This window comes from Protopterus annectens, chromosome 2.part2, assembly GCF_019279795.1.
Source record: "Protopterus annectens isolate FY-2018-M chromosome 2.part2, PAN1.0, whole genome shotgun sequence".
In the NCBI taxonomy this organism is placed as follows: Eukaryota; Metazoa; Chordata; order Ceratodontiformes; family Protopteridae; genus Protopterus; species Protopterus annectens.
In genome coordinates this window covers 927,504,671-927,530,841 of record NC_056730.1, presented here as the reverse complement: position 1 = coordinate 927,530,841, position 26,171 = coordinate 927,504,671, and the positions used below count along the sequence as shown (strand labels likewise).

At 41.3% G+C, this 26,171-nt stretch overlaps 1 protein-coding gene across 4 annotated transcripts in view; it reads left to right on the top strand.

The window, feature by feature from the left end:
- SSBP2 (single stranded DNA binding protein 2) overlaps nucleotides 1-26,171 on the top strand; it is a 1,934,337-nt gene that overhangs the window by 1,123,586 nt on the left and 784,580 nt on the right. The window lies entirely within an intron of this gene.

The window sequence follows — 26,171 nt, the reverse complement described above, 5'->3', positions numbered from 1 at the left end:
CAGTGTGGTTTTGATGCTGTTCAGGCCTCCTCGAGGGTGGCTGCTACTCTAGTCTGTTCTTCGCAGACATGCATGGTTGAAGGATCAGAATTTAGCTGAGCATGTTAAGACCAGGATTTTGGATGCTCCTTTACAGTCTGATGTGTTGTTTGTGACCTGTGGAAGCAGTTTTAAAGAAAATGGAGGACAAAGCTAAGTCTATGCAGACTGTTAAAGATTTTTGCAGGTGCAACCTCCCAAGTTTAGTAGAAATTGGCCTGCTAAAGGGTGGACATATCCTGCTTATGGTTCCCAGTCTAGGTAGATCTAGACGACGTAGGGGCAGGGCTCAAAGGTCTGCTTAGGCCTAGATCAGACAGTTCACCTGCTCAGACTTCTGGTGAGGGCAGGGGTCAGTCCTCGTAGCCAGAAGCAGAACCAATGACTTTTTTTTCGCCAGTGGACTACGCCTGGCTCCTTTTGGGGGAGGAAGATGTCTCTTTCAAAGAAAATTGGGATTTAATCACTCAAGACAGATGGGTGCTGGATATCATTCATCACGGGTACAGATTTTATTTCCACACAATGCCCCTTTCAAAGGCATGCCAGATGTTCCTCCTCCACAAAGAAAAGAGGCTCTCAAGCAAGTTTCTCAGTTACTCCAGATAGGGGCTATTCAGCCAGTCCCTGTGTCGGAAGGGGGCTCGGATTTTATTCTCGCCTGTTCCTAGTACCAAAAGGGGGGAACACGGGGAGACAATTTTTGGATTTATCTATCCTCAACACTTATCTGGACATTCCCAAGTTCAAGATGTTGACGTTACAGCAACTGTTACCTCTGCTGGGCAAGGATCACTGGATGGTAACTTTTGATGGGAAAGAAAGCTACCTTTCATGTGCCATAGGGGCTAAGTTGCAGAAGTATCTGCGGTTTGAACTGGAGATTTTCATTATCAGTTCTCTGCATTGCCCTTGGCTTATCTACTGCTCTCAGAGTATTCACAAGGTTCTGGCTCCAGTGATAGCTTACTTCAGGCTTCAAGGCATTCAAATTTATCCTTACTTGACGACTGCCTGATTCTGGCTCAAGGAAAAGAACACCTTCTACAGCATCTGGAATATGTCATAGCAGTGCTAAGATGCCTAGGGTATTCTGTGAACGAAATAAAGTCCAGTCTAGTACCCTCTCAAGACATGTGCTTTCTGGGTGTGAGACTGAATACAGCAGCCCAGATGGCCTTTTTAACCCCGGACAAACAAAAGAGTCTGTCACTTTACTTTCATCAACTATCTCATCAGTCCGTGCTGACTGCAAGGACAGTCCTTCAAGCATTAGGGTTCATGGCATCTTGTATTCTGGTGCTTCCCAATGCCAAACTGCATATGAGGAAGCTGCAATGGTATCTCAAAAATGTATGGACACAGCACTGCCAAGATTTGGACACTGTCATTCAAATAATACCTTGCCTTCAAAAGGAATTCTTGTGGTGGGCTCAGGAATGTCACCGCCAGAGGCGAGTCAGATTTTAACGACAGATGCCTCGGACACTGCTTGGGGAGCTCATCTAAATGGAAAGTGGATACAAGACAAGTGGCCTGCCAGACTACAGCATCTACATATCAACATGAAGGAGATGTTAGCAGTCCAGTTTGCATTGATGGCGCTCAAGGAGTTACTTCTTCCAGGGCAGGTGTTGATTCTGACAGACAACACAACTGTCATGTGGTACATCAACAAGCAAGTGGGAACACATTCTTATCCTCTATGCAGGCAAGCAATGATTTTATGGGAGACTGCGTTAAGCCTGCAACTGTCTCTTCAGGCAAGGTTTCTGCCAGGAGCACAGAACTCCCTAGCAGATGTATTAAGCAGACAAATCATGGATCTCCACGAGTGGAAACTGGATCTTCATGTATTTCAGAAATTGACAGTGTCATGGGGAACTCCAGACATAGATCTGTTCGCTTCTCCACTAAACCACCAGCTGCCAAAGTATTGCACAAAGGGGTTTCATCACACAGCTTGGAAAGTGGATGCTCTGTCTTTCAGTTGGAAAACCTTCATGTCTATGCTTTTCCACCTCTACCTCTTCTTCCAAAGGTATTACTAAAGGTCAGACAGGACAGGCCAAGGATGATTTTGATAGCTCCAGATTGGCCTCGCAACACTGGTACCCACTTCTAAGGAGTCTTGTAAAGAAGCCTCCATGGCCTTTACCTCTGATTCCTCATCTGTTATCTCAGAAGGACGGTCATCTGCTCAATGTCAAGCTTCAATCTCTCCATCTCACAGCTTGGCATATTCTGTGTTGAAACATGGAAGGTCTCAGCCTCAACAAGTTTTAAATGTGATTATGGAAGCTAGAAGGCCTAGTACTAGGAGAGTGTAGAGAAAATGGAAGAGATTTTTATTTTGGTGTACAGCAAAGAATTTGGAGATTTCAGAGCCTAATTTGAGTGTGGCTCTTCAATATCTTACTGAGTTATTGGACAAAGGTTTGTCTTTCTCTTCCATAAAGATTCATGCTGCAGCAATTTCAGCTCACTATGATTGTGACCCACCTTTGTTTTCGCATCCTTTGTTCAAGCAGTTTCTTAGAGGGGCAAAGAATATAAGACCCCCACGAGAGCTCCTACTCCTGCTTGGGATCTCAATTTTGTGTTGGAAAAACTTACTCTACAACCTTTTGAGCCGGCAGCTACTGCTGAATTGAAATATTTGTCATGGAAGACGGCTTTTCTGTTGGCTATTACTTCTGCAAGAAGGGTGTCTGAGTTGCAGGCCCTTATGGCAGTAGAGCCCTTTTGATTTTCCATAAGGACAGGGTATCATTACGTACTAATCCTTCCTTTATGCCTAAGGTGGTTTCTAGTGTGGCTTTAAACCAAACTATTCATTTGCCTACGTTTTTGCAGATCCTCAAAATAAAGGGGAAAAGATTTTGCACACTTTAGATGTACACAGGCAATTATGCTATTATTTGAGCAGGACTAAAGATTTTAGGCAGTCTCAGCAGTTGCTTGTTTCTTTTGCTTTAAGTTCACAGGGCAAACCTGTGTCAAAACAAACTATTTCTAGGTGGATTGGCTTTTGCATTGCATTTTGTTATTCCCATCATGGCAAAGAGGTTCCAGCTGGGATTAGGCCTCATTCCACTAGGGCTACTGCCACTTCAACAGCATTTCTAAGGGGTGGCAACTAAGGATATTCTGGAAGCAGCTACTTGGAGTTCAGTGCATACTTTCTCTAGGCATTATCACCTGCCTATATACTCTAAGACTAGAGCTGGTTTTGCCACAGCTGTTTTACAAGGCATGTTGTCAGCTCCTGCTACTTTATAATTTGCCAGCCTCCCTTACCTCTGCTTTGGGATTCTACCCAATAGTCAGGACTGCAGCAAGGGAAGACGAAGAACATAGTACAGTTTTGTACCTACCATAAATGTAGATGTTCGAGGATTCCCTTGCTGCAGTCTCCTTCCCTCTGTGTTTCAGGGTGGTTGTGTAGGTGCCTTTACATGCTTATATTTTTGTATATATATTACTGTATATATTGTACATGTTTATTGGTGCAGGTTGTTTTGGGACTTGTCTTTTGGGTCTTCTGACATCTGGGGCAAGAAAAGACTGAGGAAATGACGCCGGTCATGCGCATTAGTACCCTGACGCACTGGCCAGTCTAAGGCGCCATGACCGACGTCAGCCTTATACTCTGGTATTCGGGCCGACTGGGACGCGGACTATACCCAATAGTCAGGACTGCAGCAAGGGAATCCTCGAACATCTACATTTATGGTAGGTACAAAACTGTACTTTAGGGATCGCCACAGCGGAACTCCGGTCTGCTAATGATTGGGAGTCGATTTTTATGGTGCTGAGTTGCCAGCCCAACCTTCAGCTAAGGCACGCCCATTCATGCATGTCTTTCGGAGGCCACTCGACCACGGGTAGGACATGCAGACTCCACAGAGAAGGCACTCCAGCTGAGAATCGAACAGGAGAACCTCTTGCTGTGAGGCAACAATGCTACCTCTGTCCCACTGTGGCTTATATAGTTATAAGTTAATAACATCCTTTAGTGGCTTTGCACTGAAAGTATGACAGAGTTGAAGGAATTAAGAGGAAACATTGTCTGTGCCAGCAGGTCTGTGACATTGAACTTCCTTTATCTATTTATTAACTTTAGAAAGAGAAACACGCAAAATGGAATTCTGTTGTAAAAAAATTAAGATACTTTCAGCACCTCTTACTTAAGTATGAAGTAATACTTCAGAGATGGGGTTAATTGTAAAGAAAACTGTAAAAATATCAGCAACTATTTTTGGAGAGTTGATATTCTCCCCATTAAAAATAAGGAGTTAATCTAGTCTGTTTTAAATGCATCTGCAGGGTTGTTAGTTTCCTTCAGGAATCATTTGGTGCTTTTGGATGTCGATATTTGTGTTTGCTTCCAGGAAGTAGGATTTTCTTTTGGCAGTCTGTTGAGGTAGTTTGTTACAATATGCAGTCTTTGTGGAAGTTAAGTGCATCACTACACCTGTGCTTCATTTAGGCAGCTTTGCATTGACTAAATGCCTATTTGAACTTGGCAGTTATCCATGATGTTGGTTTGCCCTTTACCCATTTGGTTTTACAAGGACAATGTTTGTCTTGCAGAGGAAGTTATTGTTAGATTGCTTAACAGTCAGTATGTGTGGTAACTAAATACCAGTTTGTGATGCTGAGCTCATTCCTTAACACCTGTTAGAATGATTATTATCTGTTGATATTATGAAGAAATAATTTAATATTTACAGAGTGAGCTGTGGATAAATTTTATACAAATCTAGTGTAAAATAGTGTTTGATGAATATGGGTGAACTGAGCCTCTATGACTATGTTGTGGAAGTCCCATTGTAAACAGAAATCATCTGGTAGGTAGGCATGACTCTTCTGATACTGTTCACTCACAGACTGTCGAGTTTAGTTCATTGTTACAGGAGCTGGAATATAAAATATTATACCATGAGTATAACTTTTTTGATCACAACGCTTCATTAGCACCGGATTTAGTAATAATATGATTAAGCTTAGCATATTTTAAAATAAGCAACTTCCTCCTACGCTTATTTTAAATTTTTTGTTATTTTAAAACCCATTTTTAATAGGCAGCATTTAAAAAAGTAAAACGGAGAAAAGATCTCTTCCGTTTTTGTGTCTCGCAGTTGTTAAACCCATTTAACATACTTTGTTTTGCTCATTTGCCCACAGCTCGCCCGCGCAGGCGCAGTACATCAGAACTGCCGCATGATGCCAGACATCGCGGGAAGGGCAGTAACAAACAGGCATTATATTATACTTATTAAAAAAAAGTTTCTTTGCTTTTCTTAAAATAATAAATATGAGAATACCGCGGGGTTAGAATTATTACACACCACCCAGGCGGTTATTGCTATAATGACCCTGCAATGTAATGTGGTCTTTACTGAGAGAATACCACCAGCCAATCACTTCTGCATAGTTTATGGCCCTGCAAAGTCTAGTAGTAGTTTAGCTTAGATATAGGACTGTTACCTTGTAATGTGTTTCAGCCATTATTATTAGATACCAACATGTAAGGCATGTGAATGTTTAGCCAACCACTGAGGTATAGTATTTGTTTCTTATACTGCTGAGAGTGTAACCAGTAATAATAACAACTCTCGTGTGTGTGTGTGTGTGTGTGTGTGTGTGTGTGTGTGTGTGTGTGTGTGTGTGTGTGTGTGTGTATGTGGGGGGGGGGGGGGTCATTCAACAAAACACCTTTTAGATGGCCAAAATCTCATGTGCATGGAAGCATCCACTCATACAGGGAAAGGCATTGTGGTCACCTTTTCCCCTCCCTAAAGGAGTTCTTGGGTCCTATCTTATATCCTGTCACTGCCATAATGCTGTCAGGTACATAAACCACTGTCAGGGCTGCATGACTGATGGTTCTTCTGGACAGTTCTTACCTCTCTGCTTGGGGATACCTAACATGGGAGAATGAATGGTTGTGTGTCCTGTTAGGAGGAGGTTTGATGCTCAGCAAGCTTAATGCACATAATTATTATATTGTTCCCATTAGTTTCACATTACCATGAAAGTCATGTCTAGTGATTTATCTGCTGTATCCCTCATTTTTATTTCACTGATCTGTTTCTATGTATAGTACAGATTCGTGTCAGAAGATGAATTAGATTTTTTTAACTTTTGGCTCAGTACTTAAATTCTCTACCTCATAGCTAATGTATCCAGGGTTCAATTCTGATCCTTAGTCACTGTTTGTGTAAAGGTTGCATGCTCTCCTCATATCGGTGAGTTTTCTCTGGTACTCTGGTTTCCCTTCATCTCCAAAAAATATGCTGGTTATTTGACAATAGTAGCGTCCATGTATATTTCATTTACCCTTGCTGTTGTCCTGAAATTTAGTTCGTAATGCAAGTTCACTTCAAAGTCAAAAAAGTCAAAGTAAAATTTGTCATTCAGAAGTCACACAAGTGCAAAAACTGAACGAAATTCCGTGTCTCCGGACTCAATGTGCAGACAACATATAGACTATTTTCACTAACATTTACACATATAACACCTAGCTATTTCATCACAGACATACAGGTAGACATACTAATACTGCACATAATTAGAAACACATTTCAACACTTTTTGCAGTGAACACTTACTTGCATGAGACTTTAGTATTGCACATGTACTTGGTTAAGACATTGCATTGATCCTTGCACAGAAAGAGACATTTGAGTATTGCACTGTGAAAATTAAGAGTATTGCATCATGGGTAATTTACAAATTCGTAACATGTATTGCACTGAAAGAAAGATATTTTAGTGCATTGCTACTGCTCCAGATGGGCTATAAGTTAACAGTCATGTTGAATATTGCACTAAGTATTAGATGAGACAGATAACCAGGTTAATGCACAATTTGAGACAAGCTACTACAGTTTCTACTGACCCAGATGGCCATCATGGAGCATAGTTGTTACTGGAGTTCAGTAGCCTGGTGACATTAGGGAAAAAGCTGTTCCTAAATCTCGTAGTTCTGCGACGTATGCTTTGGAAGCACTTTCCTGATAATAGATGCAGGAACAGTCTGTAAGCACGGTGAGTGCAGTCTTTAATTATTCCTCTGGTCCTGCCGAGACATCTGGATATGTACAAGTCATGGATAGGTGGTAAGGTGGTCTTGATGATCCTCTCAGCTGTCTTAACCACTCTCTGAGGGATTTGCGGTCAGATGTAGAGCAGCTTCCATACCATACCATACTACAGGGTTGTTCATCAGAATGCTTTCTATAGTACCTCTATAGACGGTAATGAGAACTGTCAATGGGAGATTTGCTCTCCTCAGCCTTCTCAAAATGTGCAATCTGTGGTCTGCTTTCTTGACTATGGCATTTGTATTGGTGTTCCAAGACAAGTCCTCTTCAATGTGCACTCCCAGAAACTTTGTGCGTCTCACTCTTTCCACTGTTTCCCCATTGATGGTAAGGGGAGAATGTTTCTTGCAATTTTTCTTGTAGTCCACAATTATTGCTTTTTTTTGTTTGCGTTTAATGCTAAGTTGCAATTTCCACACCAGATAATCATTTGCTCCACCTCATCTCTATACACTGTTTCATTGTCATTACTAATGAGGCCACCACTGTTGTGTCCTCAGCAAACTTGATGATGTGGTTTATATTTTAACTGGCTGTACAGTCGTGTGTTAACAGGGTGAACAGCAAGGGACTTAATACACATCCTTGTGGGACTCCAGTGTTGAGTGATGCTATCTGAGGAGTTGTTTCCTGCGCACACTTTCTGAAGTTTGTTTGTGAGAAAGTGAAGAATCCAGTTACAGAGTGGAGTGTTGACACCTAGTTTGAGTAGCTTCATTACCAGATGAAGAGAGATGACCTTGTTAAAAGCAGAGCTGAAGATGATGAATAGTACCCTTGTGTAAGTGCTTTTATTTTCAAGGTGTTCAAGTAATAGATGGAGTGCTAGAGAGATGGCATCTACCGTAGAGCGGTGTGTTCAGTAAGTAAACTGCAGAGGGTAAAGATCAGCAAGCAATGCAGATGTTATGGCATCCTTGACCAGCCTTTCAAAGCACTTCATCGCTGTGGAGGGGAGGGCTACAGGGCTGTAATCATTTAGGCAAGATGGTAGAGACGACTTTGGTAATGGAATGATTGTCGTGTCCTTGAAGCATTTCGGAACTATTTGCTGACTCAGAGAGGAATATCTGTGAGGACATTTGTTAATTGGACTGTGTATTCCCTGAGCAATCGCTCTAGGATTTTGTTAGGCCCACCCGCTTTTCTCAGGTTAACTTTGCCCATTGTCCTCTGGACATCAGCTGGGTTGAGGGTAAGCATCTTCTTGTTATGGCCGATGGCCATTTTCTTCGCTGTTGTTCTGTTCCCACTTACCCAATTAAGAAATAATTTATAGAAAAGAGAGTTTAAAAAACTGTTTTATATTATTGCCATAATTACACATAGAAGTACGGCTGACTTCATAATGAAGTTTTAACAGCTCTTGGTATATAGAACTTGTGTGTGTTGCTGTGTGATTGTTTTTGATGTTTCTCCTGGAGAATCAAAGCAAATCAAAAAAAACTGTCAAATGTTGGGTGAAAAGAAATCTAAAATGTATAAGTTGGTATAATAGTAAGTAAACAAAAGTAATTTGCGAATATTTATAAGTCAATAGTTTGTTTATAGAAGATTAATTGCTGCAGTCCTTTCATATGGGTTTGCCGCTGTCCATCTTTCATGCCTCGTGTCCTCGTCGTCCCATGGCGTCGGTCACCGGTCAAGGCGCTGGTCAGGCGACTAAAACTGACATCAGGACGCCAAAATGGACGCTCATTCGTTTTCCCCGATGGTGCCTTGCAGAAAAAGCGATGCAGTGCAGCCGTTCGGCGTTCTGAAATTTTTTTTTGGTGAGTTTCAGACCCGAATCCAAGTAAGCTTGAATGCCCGATTATTTTGATTTTTTTGGTTTTTTTTTTTGCGTTTGTGTTTAAAAAGAAAATAAAATAATTTTATTTCTTGTTTTGATTTAAAACAGGATTAGGGATTTTTGTATCATTTTTTGTTTTGCTTTTTTTTGTTGCTTGGTGTATTCCTTTGTGTGGGCTTTTGTGCTACTAGGGTTCAATAAACGCACTATTGGTTAGAGGTTTAGATTAGGCTAGGCTTTATTTTGGGAAGCGGTTCTTTGCGAAGCGGTTCGCCGGATTCTGCCGCAAAGCGCAAGAAACAAAAACCCAGGCAGGATGACCCAGGCAGTCGCCCGTTCGGTTCCCGTCCTCTAGTGCGCCAGTGGGTTTCAGGGAGGTTTGGAGGGAGGTGGGGGAGGTCTCAGGGGAGACTTTGATTTGGTCTCAGGAGGGAGGTCAGGCTGAGCAGGTCTCTCTGAAGGGAGGCTCCCTCTGCCCCTCCCCCTCCTTCCTAGGGTGGTTTTCCCTTCTCCTTCTGTTTCCTCAGCTTCAGGCCAGTCCAGCTTCTCCCAGAGGCAGGTGTAGTTCAGCAGTAGCGTGTCCTAGAAGCACATGCTTAACATGCTTAAAATGGCAGAAGATTTAATTATTCTGATTAGAGGTTCCCCTCTGATAAGAGATAAGAGCCCCAGGTGGAGCCAGAGAGGGGAAGTTGGCGGTTGGTTTCAGAGTCTTCAGAGTCTTCAGCTGAAGACTTGCAGGAGTATTCTGATTATTCTGATTCTGATGCAGATGATTCCTTCTCTTCTCTTTCTCTCCTCCAAAGGATTTTTCTTTTCAGAGACACTTCATATGAGGGGAACATTTTAAGTGGGAAGGTCAGGACTTCTCTGATTCTAGGAAAAGGCTTTAGTTTTGCTGTTACCCCCCAGCATAGGCCCTTGGCTACCCCCTGTTCTGGATTGTGTGGATGATGTGCTTCACTTCACTTAATCCTGATTCTCTCTCTCCTGCCTGTTAAACCGGATAGGGTATTACAGGGTGCCTGAGGCTCATAAATATCTTTATAAGAGTCTGGGTCCTAGGGCGGACCCAGAAACTGTTAGTCAGGGACCTAAGGGTGTCAAGGCCTCTGTTGTAAAAAATCCGGTTCCTCTAGATAAAGAAGCCAGAGCTTTGGATAGATGGGGAAAGAAGGTCTATACATCTACCTTAGCTATGGGGGCTTTGAATTGCCAGTTTCATATGTTGAAATATCAAAACTTTCTTCTTTCTCAATTGAAGTCTAAGGTGGATGCTCTGGCGGAAGGCATTGAGTGTAAAGAATTGCAAGATTTGGTGCATGTCTCTGAACAGGTGGGTAAGCATTCATTACAGTGTGGTTTTGATGCTGTGCAGGCCTCGTCTAGGGTGGCTGCCACTGGCTCAGTTCTTCGCAGGCACGCCTGGTTGAAGGATCAGAATTTATCTGATCATGTTAAGACAAGGATTTTGGATGCTCCTTTGCAGTCTGATGTGTTGTTTGGTTCACCTGTGGAGTCAGTCTTGAAGAAAATGGAAGACAAGGCTAAGTCTATGCAGGCTGTTAAAGATTTTTTGCAAGTTCAGCCTCCGAAGTTTAGTAGGAATTGGCCTGCTAAGGGGTGGACGTATCCTTCTTATGATTCTCAGTCTAGGGGTAGATCTAGACGTGGTAGGGGCAGAGCTCAGAGTTCTTTCAGGCCTAGAACAGGGAGTTCACCTGCACAATCTTCGGGTGAGGGCAGGGGCCAGTCCTTTCGTAAACAGGCCCAATGACCTACTTTTTCAGCTGCCAGATCCTTCTTGCCTGGCAGCACCTTTGGGAGGAAGGTTAGCACTCTTCAAGGGAAATTGGATGTTGATTACCCAAGACAAATGGGTATTGGATATCATACACCAGGGTTACAAGTTTTATTTCCATACCTTGCCTCCTTTCAAAGGCATGCCGGACGTTCCTCCTCAGCAAAGACTAGAGGCTCGCAAACAAATTTCTCTACTACTTCAAATAGGGGCCATACAACCGGTCCCTCTGCCAGAAGTGGGCCTAGGATTTTATTCTCGCCTGTTTCTAGTACCAAAGAAAGGAAACACGTGGAGACCAATTTTGGATTTATCCAGCCTCAACACATATCTGGACATTCCCAAGTTCAAAATGTTAACGTTACAACAGCTTTTACCTCTGCTGGGCAAAGATCACTGGATGGTGACTCTGGATCTTAAGGAGGCTTACCTTCATGTTCCTATCAGGCCCAGTTGCAGGAAGTATCTGCTTTCGGGCTGGGACTTCACATTATCAGTTCTCTGCATTGCCCTTTGGCTTATCTACTGCCCAGAGTGTTCACGAAGGTTCTGGCTCCAGTGGTAGCTTTCTTCAGGCTAAGAGGAATACAGATCTATCCTTATTTGGACGATTGCCTGATACTGGCCCAAGAAAAGGACGAACTTCTTCATCATTTACAGTATGTGATGGCAGTGTTAAGATGCCTGGGGTATTCTGTGAACGTAATAAAGTCCAGTCTAGTACCCTCTCAGGACATGTGCTTTCTGGGTGTGAGACTGAATACAGCATCCCAGATGGCCTTTTTGACCCCGGACAAACAAAAGAATCTTTCTCTTTACTTCCACCAGTTGTCTCATCAGTCCAGGCTGACTGCAAGGACAGTCCTTCAAGCCTTGGGGTTCATGGCATCTTGTATTCTGGTACTTCCCAATGCCAAACTGCATATGAGGAAGCTACAATGGTATCTCAAGAATGTATGGACACAGCACTGCCAAGATTTGGACACTGTCATTCAAATGATACCTTGCATTCAAAAGGAATTTTTGTGGTGGGTTCAGGAATGTCACCTAAACAAGGGACTCTCTGTGACCCGGCCAGAGGCGTCAGATTTTAACGACAGATGCCTCAGACAAAGCTTGGGGAGCTCATCTAAATGGAAAATGGGTACAAGACACGTGGCCTGCCAGACTTCAGCATCTACATATCAACTTGAAGGAGATGTTAGCAGTCCAATTTGCATTGATAGCTTTCAAGGATTTACTTCTTCCAGGGCAGGTGTTGATTCAAACAGACAACACAACTGTCATGTGGTACATCAACAAGCAAGGGGAACGATTCTTATCCTCTATGCAGACAAGCAATGATTTTGTGGGAGACTGCTCTCAGTTTACAGCTAAATCTTCAGGCAAGGTTTCTGCCAGGAGCACAGAACTCCTTAGCAGATGTGTTGAGCAGACAAATTATGGATCCCCACGAGTGGAAATTGGATCCTCATGTATTCCAGAGATTGACAGTGTTATGGGGAACTCCAGACATAGATCTGTTCGCTTCTCCACTAAATTACCAGCTGCCAAAGTTTTGCACAAAAAGGTTTCATCCCTCAGCTTGGAAAGTGGATGCTCTCTCATTCAATTGGAGCAATCTTCACGTGTATGCCTTTCCACCTCTGCCTCTCCTCCCAAAGGTACTGCTGAAGGTCAGACAGGACAAGCCAAACATGATATTAATTGCTCCAGATTGGCCTCGACAGCACTGGTACCCATTACTGAGAAGTCTGGTACAGGAGCCTCCATGGCCTTTGCCTTCGATTCCTCACCTGCTGTCTCAGGAGAACAGTCATTTACTCAATGTCAAACTTCATTCTCTACATCTGACAGCCTGGCGTATTCTGTTTTAAACCCTGGAGGGTCTCAGCTTCCACAACAAGTTTTGAATGTTATTTTGGAGGCCAGAAGGCCTAGTACAAGGAAAGTTTACGCAGATAAATGGAGGAGATTTTTATTTTGGAGTACAGCAAAGGACTTTGATGTTTCTAAACCTAATTTAAGTGTTGGCTTCAATACCTTACTGAGTTATTGGACAAAGGTTTGTCCTTCTCCTCTATAAAGGTTCATGCTGCAGCAATTTCTGCTCACTATGACTGTGACCCACCATTATTTTCTCAGCCTTTGTTTAAGCAATTCCTTAGAGGGCAAAGAATATAAGACCCCCACGTAGAGCTCCTACTCCTGCTTGGGATCTCAATTTTGTGTTGGAGAAACTCACTCTACAACCTTTTGAGCCTGCAGCATCGGCAGAGTTGAAATATTTATCTTGGAAGACTGCTTTTTGTTGGCCATTACCTCTGAGAAGGGTTTCTGAATTACAGGCCCTTATGGCAGTTGAGCCTTTCTTAATTTTCCACAAGGATAGGGTATCTTTATGCACTAACCCTTCTTTTATGCCTAAAGTGGTTTCTAGTGTGGCTTTAAACCAAACTATTCATTTGCCTACTTTTTATGCAAACCCCAAAATAAAGGGGAAAGGATTTTGCACACTTTGGATATACACAGACAGTTGTGATATTATTTGAGCAGAACTAAAGGGTTCAGGCAGTCTCAGCAGTTGTTTGTTTCTTTTGCTTTGGGTTCTCAGGGCAAACCTGTTTGAAAACAAACTATTTCTAAGTGGATTGGTTTTGTATTGCTTTCTGTTATTCCCATCATGGTAAGGAGATTCCAGCTGGGATTAGGCCTCATTCCACTAGGGCTACTGCCACTTCTACAGCTTTTTAAGGGCGGTGGCTACTAAAGATATTTTGGAAGCAGCTACTTGGAGTTCAGTGCATACTTTCTCTAAGCATTACCACCTTCCACTTTACTCTAAATCTAGGGCTGGATTTGCAACTGCAATTTTACAAGGCATGTTGGCAGCTCCTAATGCTTTATAGTTTTGCCATCCTCCCTTACCTCTGCTTTGGGATTCTACCCATATGTAAGGACTGCAGCAAAGTGAGATGAAGAACATAGTACAGTTTTGTACCTACCATAAATGTAGATGTTCAAGATCCACATTGCTGCAGTCCAATTACCCTCCCTCCTTCCCCTCTGTTGTTGAAGGTGGTGGTGTGGTTTGTGTTGTACATATTGTAAATATGGTTAGTGCACGGGTGGTTGGTTAGGTTTTGCTGGTTTTTGGGCTTTGGCCTTTCTTGTTAGGGCCTTCTGACATCTGGGGCAAGAAAAGACTGAGGAAATGACGTCGGTCATGCGCTTTTGTACCCTGACGTCCTGATGTCAGTTTTAAGCGCCTTGACCGACGTCAGCCTAATACTTTGGTATTCGGGCCGACCGAGGACAGCGGACTACCCATATGTAAGGACTGCAGCAATGTGGATCTTCGAACATCTACATTTATGGTAGGTACAAAACTGTACTTTCATAGGTTCATAGGTTGATACTAGGCTATCTGCCCTAGGGCATTTACAAGCCTAGGCAGAGTGTGTTTGGCTTTCGCCACCCTTCTTAGATTAGTTGACTGTGCCTCTGTATAGTAGATGAAGAAGAAGATAGCTTTAAGGTTTTTGTTTTATGCCTCTCTCTCTGCACACACAAGAGAGAGAGATCAGGGGTAAATTTTGATCTTCCATCAAATGTCAAAGATTCTTCTTGAAGAGGGCCATTGAGGGCTCTGTCCTGACATGGATTGGGATTTTGTTCCAGAGTGAGGGGAGCCTCTGTGATATAATTCTTTCCCTCCAGCATGTTCTATTTATTTCTGTGCTGAGGTTTAAGTCACTGGAGCGTGTAGTTCTGATGGATTTTGATTTCTTGAGGTGTAGCATGTCCATTAATTCTGGGTTGGACATGGCTTTATACGTCAGGCACAGATCGCCTCTGAGTAGGCAGTAAGCAACTGAGTAGAGCTGGAGTTTCTTTAGCCTAACTGCGTAGGGCATCTGTTTGAGTCCCTTGATCCTCTTGGTGAGGTACTTTTGGGGTCTTTCTAGTTGTAGCAGGTGTCGGGTAAGGTACATCCCAAATGGGGCATTGTATTCAATTATGGGCCTGATGAGTGATGAGTAGAGTGGCACAATGACCTCTCTTGATCTAGATGTGAACCCCTTCGTGATAAGGTGGGCTGTATAGAATGTCTTTCTAACCACTTTGGCAATGTGATTGTCAAAGGAGAGGTTGCAATCTACTTGGGTCCCCAAATCCCTAATTACTTCTTCCGTACTTAATGGATTACCACCTGTGTGGTAATTTGTGGGCACTTTGTTTTTCCCAAAGAGGATGACTATGCACTTTTTGGCATTTAGCTTTAGGCCATGGCTCTGGCACCAGTTATCCGTTTCTTTGAGACCTTTTTGGAGGATGCTTGTGTCAGCCGGCGAGTCGATTATGGCCCCCAGTTTGCAGTCATCTGCAAACTTTGTCAGCCATAGTCCTCCTGTGATAGCCTGTACCTCAGAGAAATATATACCGAACAAGAGAGGTCCCAGGACTGAGCCTTGTGGGACGCCACTTGTAACTGGTCTAGAGTCTGACATGGCACCTGCAATTCTGACCATATGGGTTCTATCCCTAAGCCAGTTTGCAACCCATCTTGTGACATAGGGGTTGATATTTAAGCTGGTGAGCGTATTTATGATGCCCGAGTGAGGTATTGTGTCGAAGGCTTTTGCAAGGTCAAGGTAGGCTGTGTGGACTACCTTCCCTTCGTCTATGGCCTTGGTGACTGTTTCAAAGAAATTGACCAGGTTCAAGAGGCAAGATCTGCCCTTAACATAGCCGAATTGGGTAGGATCCAGTGTTTGGAGGTTCCCACTCTCTTTGTTTATGAGTTCCATGATGATACGCTCCATAGCTTTGCAGACCAGGCTAGTTAGGCTTATAGGGCGATAGTTTCCGGGGTCCGTTGTGGCACCACCTTTATGGAGTGGGACCACTGTTGCTGTACACCATTCTTTGGGTACATATCCTGTTGTAAGGCTGAGACTGAACAGTGATTTTAAGTGAGGGTTCAGTTCTTCTTGGAGCTCAAGTAAAACGCAGCCCGGGACTCTGTCCGGTCCCATTGATGCTGTGTTTTTTGCTTTGGAGAGGGCAGCTCTCACCTGTGCATCTGTGATGTCAAGGAGGCTACACTCTGTTGGAATAGTCATTTGCTCATTTGGGGGGGGGGGGGGGGTTGCACTGAACCTGTCTGCCAGGATGTTGGCAATGTCTGTGGGCTCAGTGTATTTTTTGTCATTTTGCACTAACTCAGAGCATATCTGAGAGGTTCCACCCAGGTTTCTGACATAACTAAAGAAAGCCATGTGATTATCTTTAGCGTCTTGTGCAATTTTTCTTTTGAAGCTAGCCTTAGATGATTTTATGAGGGATCATAGTTTCTTGCTAGAAATGATCAGAGTTGCCTTCCCTTTCAGGGATTTTTCTCTATCATGTAGTAGCTTCCTCCTTCTGTTGTACAGCTTATTTATGGCTGGGGTCCACCAGACAGGTCTCCTGCCTTTGGAGGAGTGTGTCTTGGTTTTATTTGGGATAGCACGATCCATGCATTCCTATAGGTATCCATAGAATGTGTTTGTAAAGGATTCTGCGGTTTGGGCCCTATTTTCCACTGGCCCTGGGGCTTAGAAGGATTCCACCTCGGTTTTGAGAAGTCGGAAGTTTGCTTTTGAGAAGTTTTTGACCGTGGTTTCCTTTGCTGGGGGTGGGGACAGGATATGGATGTCCATAGTGATTAATTTATGGTCAGATCTTACCAGTGAGGGGTATACCTCTGGTATGGAACATAGAGTCCCCATGTTGGTGATGATCAGGTCCAATATGTTTTCCCCTCTTGTGGGAGTGGTGACCAGTTGTTCCATAGCATTTGAGTTTATAAATTCTAGGAACTGTTGGGCTAGGGTGTTGGGGCTTGAGTAGTGTTCCCAGTCTATGTTTGGGTAGTTAAAGTCACCCAATATAATGGTGTTTGGAGAGACCTTCATATTCTCCAGTGTCTTCAGGAAAGCCGAGTGGGGTTCCTGGGTTTGGGAGGGTGGTCTGTAGCAGGCTACAAACTGGAAGGCAGTTTTGCCCACTGTTAGTTGCACATGGATGGTCTCAGATGCTTTGTGTAGTGCCACTAGCCTGGAGGTATGGGTATCTTTGATGAATATGGATACTCCCCCTCCTCTTGTGGTTCGGTCTGAGTTTTGGGGCCGAAAAGCATGGTATGAGGTATAGCCTGGTAGTGCTGGGGTGCTCTTGGGAGCCTTGAACCAGGTTTCTATTACTGCACAGATATTGATATTTTCCATACTGAGGAGAGCCTCGAGTGCATGCATCTTGAGGTTTAGACTTCTGGCATTGAGCAGCATTACCATTAGTTTCTTTTTCCTTGTGTTGTCTAAGGAGGTGGGTTTGTCTTTTGAGCCTTGCCTAAAAAAGGCACTATGGGGGTGGCAAGAGCCTTGGCCAGTATTCGAAAACTCAGGAGTGACAGGTGCAAGCCGTCCCTAGTGAAGCAACGTGGCTTGTCAAGCATGTCATCCCAGGCTGACAGACACTGGATCCTCTTTGAGTGACACCAATGCTTTAGCCAATTGTTGAAATTGATCATTTTGTCTTTATACTGTGGTATAATTCTTGGTGAGGGTAAGATGCTACTCAAGGTCAGGGTCATACCGGCCTGGGCCACATGATCAGAGAGCTCCTCTATGTCTCTTTTCATGTAATCCAGGGAGGTATGTCTCAGGTCATTCACACCAGCATGGACAATGACGGAGTCATAGTTGTACTTGCTTTGGAGTGACCTGAGTGCTTGTGTTATGTGGTGGATCCTGGCACCCGACAGGCAGCTTACAGTGACCTTCTCCTTGTTCAGCCTGGTGAGAGGGACGTCAGTGTGTCTGACAATAGAGTCACCTATTACAAATGTATTATGTGTGTTATTTAGCCTTAAGGGCTGTGACTGTGTGGCACACTGACTTTGTGAACTATGTGATATGTGGGTATTGTTGTGGGGTAGCAGTTGCTTGGATGTCTGCTTTGGAGGTCTCTGTTGCTTGGGCAGATTTTTATTTAGAGTCTCCAAGTATGTTTTTGTATGTTTGTGTTTGGTTTGCTGTTGCGATAGGTCTATGTGAGACTGGATTTGTGGTGTGTGTGATTACCTTTCCTCCAGACTGACCATGCCAGTACTATGTTGAGAGAGCTCAGCCTCCAGTTTGGCTATATAGTTGCATCTTTCACATATATTTGAGCTTGTTGGGAAGAGAAGAGGATGGTCTGTGTACATAAGGCAGTTGTAACATTGCCTCAACATTCCCATATTCACCAGCTGGACTGGAGAGTAAACCTGAAACTGACTTTTGGACATGCCAGAATAGTATAAGGAATTACTTTTTGACTTGATCAAAAAGGACCAATAGGGAGCCAAGTACTTAAAGGGAGTATAAGAGGGTGTAGTGCTTTAGTTTATAAGTGCTTACTTATAAGACACTTATCCTAGCTACTGCTGGGTTTTAGAAGGAAAATAGAGTGCTTACTTTGAGATTTGGAACAGTTCTAAGGGAAAAAGTGAAGAGCAGATTTTGTGGAGCCGTGAATAGTTTAAACCTGATTAAGCGGCGCTGCCCGATGCTGCGCTATGCGCAAAAACGCGCAAAAGAGGGTTTTAAGAGAGGGGGATCAAGGAGTTTGGAATTGACCCAAAATGGCCAATAAAACTACAGTTTCTAGGCAGTAACCACTTCCACAGGGGCAGGCAGGCTGTTCACTGTTTACCACTGCCACTGATGAACACAGAGACTTCCCTTTAGCCCAAGCAAGCAATAGCCTCCAAGAAACTTACAAACAGTTCAGAACAGCAAATCTGTAACTGAACTTTTTTTAAATTTCAGAAAGTGGGAAAAAAGCAAGATTTTTTTTTTTTTTTTTTTTTTTTAACATAGCAGAGATACACAAGTAGCAACAAGTTAGAACAGTGCAATAAATGACCCCACACTTGAGTGCTAGGCCAGTGAACAGGTAAAATGCAAGTTTTAAGAAAAAAACTATTTTAAAATAAGTGCAACACAGGAAATGCAGTAAACAGGCTACAGATGTGTTCTAAATACAGTTCCTAATACAGATATCAAGTTTATCAAGCTGAAAAACGCCAAAATGTAGGCGGCAACGCAGAAATCTTAACAAATAATCTGAAGAAAAATACTTAAAATCTCAAAAGTGGCTCCTTTCTTCTCTCAGAGTTTTCTCCTCTTGGTGGGTGCTTCACCAACAGCCAACAAGTCTGAAAAGACGCCAAAACCACGAGGCAATCGGGTTTTAAGAGAAGGGGATCAAGGAGTTTGGAATTGACCCAAAATGGCCAATAAAACTACAGTTTCTAGGCAGTAACTATTCCCACAGGGGCAGGCAGGCTGTTCAGTGTTTACCACTGCCGCTGATGAACATAGAGAATTCCCTTTAGCCCAAGCAAGCAATGGCCTCCAAGAAACTTACAAACAGTTCAGAACAGCAAATCTGTAACTGAACTTTTTTTTAAATTTCAGAAAGTGGGAAAAAAGCAAGATTTTTTTGTTTTTTTTTGTTTTGTTTAAAGATAGCAGAAATACACAAGTAGCAACAAGTTAGAACACTGCAATAAATGACCCCACACTTGAGTGCTAGGCCAGAGACAGGTAAAATGCAAGTTTAAAAAAAAAAAAACAATTTTATAATAAGTGCAACACAGGAAATGCAGTAAACAGGCTATAGATGTGTTCTAAATACAGTTCCTAATACAGATATCAAGTTTAGCAAGCTGGAAAACACCAAAAAGTAGGCGGCAATGCAGAAATCTTAACAAATAATCTGAAGAAAAATACTTAAAATCTCAAAAGTGGCGCCTTTCTTCTCTCAGCATTTTCTCCTCTTAGTGGGTGCTTCAACAACAGCCAACAAGTCTGAAAAGACGCCAAAACCACGAGGCAATCGGGTTTTAAGAGAGGGGGATCAAGGAGTTTGGAATTGACCCAAAATGGCCAATAAAACTACAGTTTCTCGGCAGTAACCACACCCACAGGGGCAGGCAGGCTGTTCAGTGTTTACCACTGCCACTGATGAACACAGAGACTTCCCTTTAGCCCAAGCAAGCAATGGCCTCCAAGAAACTTACAAACAGTTCAGAACAGCAAATCTGTAACTGAACTTTTTTTTAAATTTCAGAAAGTGGGAAAAAAGCAAGATTTTTTTGTTTTTTTTCTTTTGTTTAAAGATAGCAGAGATACACAAGTAGCAACAAATTAGAACAGTGCAATAAATGACCCCACACTTGAGTGCTAGGCCAGAGACAGGTAAAATGCAAGTTTTAAGAAAAAAATTATTTTAAAATAAGTGCAACACAGGAAATGCAGTAAACAGGCTATAGATGTGTTCTAAATACAGTTCCTAATACTGATATCAAGTTTAGCAAGCTGGAAAACACCAAAAAGTAGACGGCAATGCAGAAATCTTAACAAATAATCTGTAGAAAAATACTTAAAATCTCAAAAGTGGCTCCTTTCTTTTCTCAGCATTTTCTCCTCTTGGTGGGTGCTTCACCAACAGCCAACAAGTCTGAAACTTAAACCTTTGCTACTAAAAGTGTTTGGATATGTTGGTGTGCTAGGATGTAGCCTAATGAGTCAGAAATGCCTTGTGCAAACATAACATTAAATGCAGGAATTTTAGCGAGGTATTTTTCACATTCTAGACAGAGTTGCAGTTGTCTCCATCATGGAAAACCAGGATTTTCACTCAGAAAGAAAAACAAGTATTTAGCAGTTAAAGCTTAATTCCAACAAGCCCTCAGGGTTAAATCATTGTCTCGATGAAGAGCATCCTCCGACTGAAACACCTGAATCATTAAGGTGTCTACCAGTGGCCAACAAATTAAATATGAACACATTTTTACTGAGACTTATTTTAAAAGGACCTTGGCCAGCATGGCTAATACAGGCTCATTTGTTTGAATTATTGGTTCAGTATGCCTAATCTTGCAATTTATAAATTTCTGACGGTAGGTGTTCTAATACAGTGCTACATTTCCTTAATTCATTCTTAGTTGGGTTCATATTTCTCATAAAAACTTATGCACCATTTTTAGATTCAAATTCTTACTTTTCCTGATACTTTCTACTAATTCACACAGTTATATTTAGTCAGTTCTTACATTCCCATCATAACTCGTTTAACAGTCCAGTTTCTAGAGTTGATGTTTTACTAATTTATACTTTTATTTGGATTCTTTTTCTTTACTTTTACTTACTTGTCATCTTTCTTTGTTTATTTTAATAATGAACTCCCATTTGACTATTTACTTCTCTATGTATTTTGTTTTCCCATTTAATGTAATTTTCTTCATCACCACTTAACCTCAGAGTCCATTATGGCTCACCAGAATTATAACCGCATCAACATTTGCCCTGATTTGTAAGCTCACTTTACTACAAGACATTTTTCCTTTTAATTTAACCATGCTTCATGTTCCATGCACTTTTATTCAGAGCATATTTTTATTGTTTTATTTTTATTCCAAGCACTTTATTTTTCATGACTTTACAGTTCAGAGTGAATTCATATTTCCCATACTCAATTCTTATTTTCATTCTCCGTGTTTCCTTGTACTTTTTATATCCACTTTCATTTTTCTTTTTTATTCAAATTTAACATAGTAGCACTTTATCTGAAAATACCACATGGCTCATCCTAATTTTTTTGCATCGCCAATATTAGTGTCATTTAAGGTGACTTTTTTAACCCACCATTTAGTTCTAATTTCTCAAGAACACCATTACATTGTCATTCATTATCTCAAATTGTTATTTTTGTTTATATTGGTTTCATCCATGTTTATTTTCCTACTGTTTTGTTTTCCATTTTATGGCATTCTCATCTTTAATTTGAGTATATAACGCCAAGCATATGGTTATGTCTGACTTTACCTGCTCCCAATTATATTAATTTAGTCTTCTTTCTTTACTTTTATTGTTAACTTCTAATTTTGTTTTTCACTTTTCAGTCTTATGAGGATAATGTACTTACACATTCTGAAAGTGGATATGTGACATGTCTCACAATAACCTTTCATAAGAATTAGAATACTTGTTTTTCAGTGCAGCTTACTTTGATGTGCCAGTTAGCACACTCATACAATTTTTATTTTTGTTATTTTGCTTTTTAAAATAATTTTTTCACTTAATCTGTGACATAATATTTTACATACGAGTTTCTGGTTCACATTTTTAACAGTTTTTATTCATGTTGAAAGTATCGCAAAGAAATGCTGGCTTTGACTGATTTATTACTTATTCCGTTACTGTGATCACCTTTGTCTCCTGAATGTTTATTTCACTTTGAACAATGAAATCCATTCCACATTTTTCCTCACATATTAAACACTGATCTCTACCTGCTCTAAACAAGTAAAGAATCTTTCGATTTTTTTTTTCCTTCAGAGATGCCTCAGGCAACTGCTGATGTCCCCATCTTAACCCTACTAATCTGAAGAAGTCCCCTAGAGGGAAGAAAGTGTTGTTTGATTGCACATCTTCCAGAATCATCTTCAAATCCAGTCCCCCCTTTCCACTGGAGCAAAGCCTGAAACTACCTCTCAAGCACTTAACTGACTTTCCACTCTCTTCAAGCCACATCCGTAACCTGTCAGAACTCTTATATTTATACAACACACTTGTGTTCCTGCCTAACCAATCCATGTAACGTTTCACCAATAGGCATTCATCTCATCTGCCCCTGATTTTGCCTCTTATTTCTCCTCTGACCCTCAAAATGTTGTTATAAATCACTGAGGATTATAGTCGGTAAATATTGCCAGTCATTAGAATTTCCCAGTTTTTATTGTTCAGAAAATACTTGTTCATGCAAAACCTGTTTTATTAACATTTTAAGTGAATTACAGAAATACTTTATAATACCTCTAATTTATCCTTTGTCCTATTATTATTTTTCAATTTGCTCCTGGCTCTTGACTAAAGAAGTTAACAACTATGCTAATGCAGCATCAAGTTTCAGCAATTACATCACTGCAGTTACCTGGAGAGGATACAACTAATGGGGCCTCGAGTTTCAGCTGTTAAATTTCTGTGACTGACAGCTCAAATGTCAATGACCACCACTCTCTGGTTCTAGAGTACTACTTAGACTTTGAATTCCAACTGTCAAGAGATCATCACAGATTACATCTCTGTGACGATGTGAGGTATTGCCATCTGGCGAGAGAGAATAAAGCAGTGCATGTGTGGCATGTGCTAGCATGGTTGGTTGGAATTTTGTGGATAATTTTATGCCGATTGACTATCACACTGACTTGTACAGATGCTTGTGTTAAAATGTATCAACAGTGTTATTTATAACTGATTAAGTGTTTGTTTAAACATAGAATTCTGGAAGGGAAGAGTAGATGTTTTTGAAATTGTGCTATAATTTTCAAAACTGCAACAGATCTTAGAAAAGCTCTGTGTGTGTATTGTACTAGAGTTAGGTGATCAAATGTGATGTCATTCTATAACCAGCACTGAGAGAATGGAACTCTTACATGAGCTTGTTTTGTTTTCTTTGGAACCTGATATAAAAATCTATTGCAGTTATCACAGTCAGATTAGTTCAGTTCAGTAGTTGGAGGCTCATCACCTTGCCTAGTGGAAGTAACCATTGCAGCTTGCCTTACTAAATTAAGTTAGTTGGGGAACTGTTATTATTTAGACAGTCATGAAATACAGTGAGATTAGTTAAGTAGTGTTTTTCTGCATCTGTTTGAATCTGTCCAACTGTTATTTTTATTTCTTCTGTGATGAAACTCTGATGTTTATTGTACTTAGATATTTAGAATTATGTTTTCTATTTTATTAGTTTTTGTTAAATATTTTTATACCTTTCATTGTGGCTGGTCTTTTAGAGATTACTTTTAACATCAAAGAGTACTTGTGCTTATTTTGGTGACACCTTGGCCACTTCAAAAAGCTTGCTGCTTGGCTTACACTCTACCATTTATATTAGTATTGATTTTATTCAGTTTTATTGGATACCCCTGTAAGAGCCTTAGAGTAGTTGACTGGTTGCAGTGTTATTACCTTATAGTCTGGGCAGAAGAGAGCACAGCTAGTAAATCTGTGCCAGCCTTTCCCAGGTGAGTGTGTGTGTGTGTGTGTGTGTGTGTGTGTGTGTGTGTGTGTGTGGTGTGTGGTGTGTGGTGTGTGAAAATCAAATACCCAGGTGTGGAACTGGGACACAGTGCTCCAAAGTGAGTCTTGTTTGGGATCTGGAGAGACAGAGTCCAGTCCCAGCTCTGGGGCGTGTTCTTTGTGTGCTCTTTGGGGAAATTGTGCTTGATGCAGAGAACTGCATTTGAAAATACTGTGTAAATCCATTACTGTTTGTAGTGATCATCTCTCACCAGTGTCAGTGATGACGATTAAGGCTCTTTAATTACTGGCCCGAGGTAGAGTGGTCATCACAACCTCCATAGGGGTGATTAGTATATACCCCTCCCACATTTTCCACATATTAGGCTTCAAGCAACTGTGTCAGGCTGCCCTGATTGACAACCCCATTTGACACAGTGGACAACTACCTGTACTTCTTACAGTACAAAACCACCAACAGGGCCTAAAAATGCTATCCCCTTTCCCATTGAAATATTACTGTGCCTGCTAAGCAAACATATTGCTGTAAAAGCAAATGTAGCCCTGGAGATGTCTGTGCTGACTGATGAAAGGACATATTTTTGAACTAATGTTAGATTCACTTGTTCCAATAAAAAGTTTTATCAGTGTTCTCTTTTTTGTGCTTTTTCATATTTGATGGCATTTGGTTTGAAAATGTAAGGATTTTTTTTTTCATAGTGGGAGGGAGGCTAAAATATTTGTGCTGCTTTAAATGGTAGTTTTCCAAAAAAGTAAATCAGCTTCATGCTAACATTTGCCTCTACCATTAAGTGGGAATGGAAGATGATCCCCCCCCTCCAAAAAAAAAGAGTATTTGTTGGATTAAAATCAGAATTTTGTGCTTGGTGCAGAATTGTTAGATTACTATGTCATGTGATTTGTATGCTTTTATTTCTGTCTTTTCTTTTTGCTCTTCTGGAATTTTAGGTCCATTTGTTTTGCAGACCAAACAGATTCTTAGCTCATGTACAGCATGGCTGGTTATTGGTTACTGCTTTAGCTGTCCTATATAGCCATGCTCAGTTTGGAAAATGAGAACTATTAAGTGCTTGAAAAGGGAGTAATGAACTTTAAAATGTATCTGTTTAAAATTGTATATGCTAGGTGTCTTTTGGTTCTCGTGATTACTCGCCCTGGTATTGTTATGTTCTTATGCTAAAGCTGAATAAACCTCTAGTAGTACTAAATTCATTAATAAAGACATGATTTGCAGCTGCATACAAAGGTGCACATATTCACACTTTTGCACCTTTATTTTTTTAGTAGATATTGGTAAATTGCTTCACATTCCTTCTTCATGGCCTTTACCACATTTGCTGCACTAGACAGCCTGCATATGACCTTTTGCTGGTGCTTATCTCTTTCCATACCACTCAGTCTTAACGGCACACATTAATGAACCTTGGTAGGACAGGAAGAAATGCAGTGCCAGGTCATCAGTATGCCTTTATAAAATGGGCTTGTACTGTATATCCTTCTCTAGAATAGCGTGAATCAGGCATGGCATAGCTGTGTGTGTGGACCAAGCACATGAGCCGGTTACCTTCATATTGTACTAACCCATGCCCAGCTGGGATCACGTGTACACTACAATACCATATCCAAAATCGGACGGAAAACTAATTACTGTCCATTCTCTCCTCATATTGGACACCTTTGATGGCATCATCCATTTATAATGTTTACTTGATATTTTGTGCCACGTTCTCCATACCTTTAAATGTCTGAGCAAAAGAAATCGACAAAGTCAAAAATAATGGGGAACAAAGGACCAAAAATATGGATGGATTTTTTTATATGCTGCTCTTATAAACGTAGAAAGTTGCTAGAGTAATAGTTTTTGCATTAGCATGCATTTTCAGAAGGCTGTGAAGTCTGAATGTCAAATCTATCAATATTTACTGACAGCAATCCTCTATGGTTTGCCTGAAAACAACACATTTTACAAGGTATAGACCAAAAGTATGAAACAAAAATCTAGACGTTTGGCAAAAATCTGTATGGTTGAAACATAGCTGTTAAACATGAAAGTGTCAGTAGATAGGCAACCTTGTTTACACTGCCACAAGGAGTGTCCTTCTGCTGAAATGATTTACAAAATAGACTTTTTGTTCTGCAAAAAGTATGTTAATCATTTTAAAACTGATAATTGTTTTACACAGATCTAACAGGGTGACTGTAAATTTACAACATTGCTTCCTACATTTCCAAATAAAGAAAATGCTCTACTTGGCTATGAACTATAGCACAGAATAAATGTTTTGCTGTAGA